Raw genomic sequence first — 5,000 nt, forward strand, 5'->3', positions numbered from 1 at the left:
GGAGGTCATTTATCAAACGCAATAAGGTGGTTTCGGTACTATTGCGGCAACTGTCTCATCACAACATGCTCAAACACCTTTGACAAGAAAGGCGGACTTTTAAGACAGTTTTGACCAAGGTTACGATAATGATCATGATAATAATAATGATAATAACAATAGTATTTATATAGCGCTGAATCTTTTCTTTTTTTTCCCCCTTGCAGAGAAGGTTATATTTGTCAAGAAACATGCATGTAATCACATTTCACATTTAGGTAAACAATATAACAAAATACATTGTTTGATTCCAACAAAAACAATGAAGCATTACACCATAGAATCTGTTTCAAGGAAAAAACACATCAACACTGGCCCTCGCTTCACTGAAGTTATATCATTCATCTAACTGCAAGGTTTTTGTTTTTGCATCTCCCCAATCCCAACAAACACCCACACGCAGTGAGGCCCACACACACACACATACTCTTTAACGTATAATCCCTCGGTCAATATACCACAAAACTAGCAACATACTCTCCTTCTGAGACATCGAGGGAACACATATAGCGCTGAATCTTGTGCAGAGACAAATCAAAGCGCTTTCGCACCAGTCATTCACACGCATGCATCACTATAAAACTGGAGAAACTGAAGACAAGGAAGAGGCAGGGGAGGGAGGCTATCTTAGGAAGAGGTGGTTTTTAAGGCCAGACTTGAAAGAGCTGAGTGCGGAGTCCTGACGAAGCGAAAGAGGAAGTTCATTCCAAATGCAAGGTCCAGAGACAGAGAAAGAACGGCGGCCAACAGTGGAGTGTTTTGAATCTGGGTGTGCGTAAACAGAGTGGATTCGAAGCCGATCGTAGAGAGCGAGATGGAGTGTAGAGGTGAAGACAGCCACAGAGATAGGAAGGGGCAGATTTGTGAATACATTTATAACATAGAGAAGGTTGAACTTTTTTTAACAGTGGTTTGACAAGCTCACGCTTAAAACTCCCGAGACACAAAGCCAGCTAACAAAGAGTTGTTCATCATAACAGTAACTGTGGGAATTATGAGATCCAAACATTCATACAGGACAGGGGCGAGGATGGGGTCAAGGTCACATGATTTTCTTTGGTATGTTCTGGACTACGTACCTTCTTCACACAGCTCTCAGCTCCAATCTCAGAACTCTGCGAACAAAAAGTACCAAGAGAATTCCACAGCATTATTTGTATTTGTATTTGTATTTGTATTTCTTTTTATCACAACAGATTTCTCTGTGTGAAATTCGGGCTGCTCTCCCCAGGGAGAGCGCGTCGCTATACTACAGAGCTACCCATTTTTTTGTATTTTTCCTGCGTGCAGTTTTATTTGTTTTTCCTATTGACGTGGATTTTTCTACAGAATTTTGCTAGGAACAACACTTTTGTTGCCGTGGGTTCTTTTACGTGCGCTAAGTGCGTGCTGCACACGGGACCTCGGTTTATCGTCTCATCCGAATGACTAGCGTCCAGACCACCACTCAAGGTCTAGTGGAGGGGGAGAAAATATCGGCGGCTGAGCCGATTTTTCTATCGGCGGCTGTATGTTCTGGAGTACGTACCTTCTTCACACAGCTCTCAGCTCCAATCTCAGAACTCTGTGAACAAAAAGTACCAAGAGAATTCCACAGCATTAGTGGGGCTTGGAGTATCAAGGTCGCAGCTGCTTCGGATCTGTTCAATTTTTTTTCCCATGAGAAAAAAACAAACAAACCATTGCACTTTTCGAGAAGAGACTCTGATGGAATAGTTTAGGGAAGCACGTTATCTCACGCTTTCCCCATCATTTGATGTTGATCAGTTTCAGTTTCAGTTTCAGTAGCTCAAGGAGGCGTCACTGCGTTCGGACAAATCCATATACGCTACACCACATCTGCCAAGCAGATGCCTGACCAGCAGCGTAATCCAACGCGCTTAGTCAGGCTTTGAAAAAAAAAAAAAAGGCAGAAGTTAAGAGCACTCTGGAATTACCAGCGCTCACTATCCTTGCACAGTCATGTCATGTTTGTCACAAGATTACGCAGCTGTGCAAACAATACAACAAAACAAACAAACAAAACAAAACAAACAAACAAACACACACACACACACACACACACACACACACATATATATATATATATATATATATATATATATATATATATATATATATATATATATATCTGCACAGTTAGGTCCGATTAACGCCAATTGATAATCATGCTATGCTTGACACTGCTGTACCTTGGCCTGTTTGACTTCAAGTCATCTTGGTAGCGTGCCCTTAGAGTTGACTTCATCAAGATGCTGCGCCTTATAAATATTATTATTAGTAGCAGTAGTATTTTTATGTATTTATCTTCTTTTTTTTCATTATTTTTTTTCTCAAGGCCTGACTAAGCGCGTTGGGTTACGCTGCTGGTCAGGCATTTGCTTGGCAGATGTGGTGTAGCGTATAAGGATTTGACCGAACGCAGTGACGCCTCCTTGAGCTACTGAAACTGATAGGGAGCGGACGAGCAGTCCGTTAATCAAGGTATGCGTTTAAGAAAAAAAAAAAAAGAAGAAGGAAAAAAAAAAAAGAAGAAAAAGAAGAAGAAAAAAACAACAACAGTGAGGTAGGGATGGCGGTCAATCAGCTGACGCAAACATGAGTTGTCGGTATCAAGGAGGTCAGCTGAACCAGATCAGTATCAGTATCAGTATCAGTAGCTCAAGGAGGCGTCACTGCGTTCGGTCAAATCCATATATACGCTACACATCTGCCAAGCAGATGCCTGACTAGCAGCGTAACACAACGTGCTTAGTCATAGCCTTGAGAGAGAAAAAAAAACCTTACAAAATGATAATAATTAAATAACAAAACTTTTTTTAAAAAATTAAATAAAAATAGAATAAAATAACAAAACTTAAAAAATAATAACAAAATAAGATAAAAGAACATAACTTAAAAAAATTAAAAAAATAAAATAAAGATAAAAAAAAAAAATAAATAAATAGAACGAGTGGCTAACTCAAACGCCGTACAAACATCAGTTGTTGTTTTGTCTTTAAATACAGAAACATGCATAAGAACTGTTTACAGTTTACGTGTAGTGCTGCTTTTTGTTGTTGCTGTTGTTGTTGTTATTGTTGCTTTGCCAGGTTTTCTCAAAGACAAGTTCAAATGAGATAGCAAAAAAAATGGTCTGGAAACATGTCAGTTTCAGTTTCAGTAGCTCAAGGAGGCGTCACTGCGTTCGGACAAATCCATATACGCTACACCACATCTTCCAAGCAGATGCCTGACCAGCAGCGTAACCCAACGCGCTTAGTCAGGCCTTGAGAGAAAAAAAAGGTGAATAAATAATATATAAGCTTACATAAATAAATAAATAAATAAATAAATAATTATAATATAAAAAGGTAGTAGTAATAATAATAATAATAATAATGATAATAATAATAATAGTAATAATAATAATAATAATAATAATAATAATAATAATAATAATAATAATAAATTAATAAATAAATAAATAAATAAATAAGACAAAAAGTCATAAGATAAAACATGTCCACAAAGGACAGATCATGTACATGATGAGACACATGACCAGCTGGTCCATAATGTGGTCGTGAGAGTGAGCTGGTCTGTTGACAAAATGTTGCAAATACAGATTATAAAAACAACAACAACACAACAACCCGAAAACAGTATTGAAAGGAAAGTAGTTCATAGGTCAGGAAGGTTTGCAAAGTGACCATTAGTATCGCCACTCACACGAAATTTTTAACTTTGCCCTTATTGAATGAAGTTCGGTGATACTGGCTGACTCGGTATGTTTGACCTCTCTCTCTCTCTCTCTCTCTCTCTCTCTCTCTCTCTCCCTCCTCTCTCCTTCTCTCTCCTTCTCTCTCCCTCTCTGTCTCTCTCTTTCATTACTATATTCATATACATTATTGTCATGAATGCAGGTATCGTGATGATGTACTTGTAAATGCTTACTGTGCAATTGAGTGTATTTGAATGTCATGTATGTTTTTCTGTAACCTTTTGTTATCTTGTGAACATTTTGATTTCATTTCTTTTTGCCCTGAGGGCTGGAGGTAAAAAAGCATACACATGCTTATTCCACTTCCCTCATTAAAAAAAAAAAAAAAAAGATTCGTTCGTTCGTTCTCTTCCTCTCTCCCCACCCCTCCCTCTCTGTCTCTCTCTCCTTCTCTCTGTCTCCCTTTCCTTCTCTCTCTCCCTCTCCCTCCCTCCCTCTCTCTTTCCCCTGTCTCTCTCCTCTCTCCCTCTTTTGCCGCAGTATAAAACATGTCGGTGACCCACCTTGTTCTCTCTTTGTTGTTGTTGTTGTTTTTTGTTGCTTCTTTTTCAGCACGTGCTTAATAAGTATCGCTTCTGTGTGTCACACAGGCGCCATCACTGTGTTACACGCTTGTCGGAGACATCAAAGCTTTGTAACTTCCGGGCCTGAGTCCGTGGTTTTTGCCTTGCGGAATGGACACGTGACCCGAGAGATCGAGAATGTCAGACTGTTGGTCATTCACGTTGTTGTGATTTGTTCACACAAAGATCTCTCTCTTTCTCTTCATCTCTCTGTCTCTGTCTCTGTCTCTGTCTCTGTCTCTCTCTCTCTCTCTCAAGATAGACTTATAGCATGTTACAAACAAAACTGACACGGAGAAATAGAGACCAATGATATGTATAAATGGTTTTATTCATTTAAATCAATATTTCAAACAGAGAAGTGTATTAAGATTATAACAAATAAACAGCATAAAATCTAATTTGCGAAGCTCAGATTGAGAGCACTTGGACTGAATGCCAACAGAAGATCGTTCGATTCAGACGTAGCAACATCTCCTTGCCCAATGTGTGGCGAAAGCCCAGAAGATGAAAATCATTTCATATATAACTGCAAAAGATACGATGAATTACGAAAAAACTGCACCATTTTCAATACAGCTCCAGCGCAGAGAAAAGATTTGTTCGGGATACTAATGACAGAAAATGAAGTTATG

Source organism: Babylonia areolata, chromosome 13 (assembly GCF_041734735.1).
Source record: "Babylonia areolata isolate BAREFJ2019XMU chromosome 13, ASM4173473v1, whole genome shotgun sequence".
Lineage (NCBI taxonomy): Eukaryota > Metazoa > Mollusca > Gastropoda > Neogastropoda > Buccinidae > Babylonia > Babylonia areolata.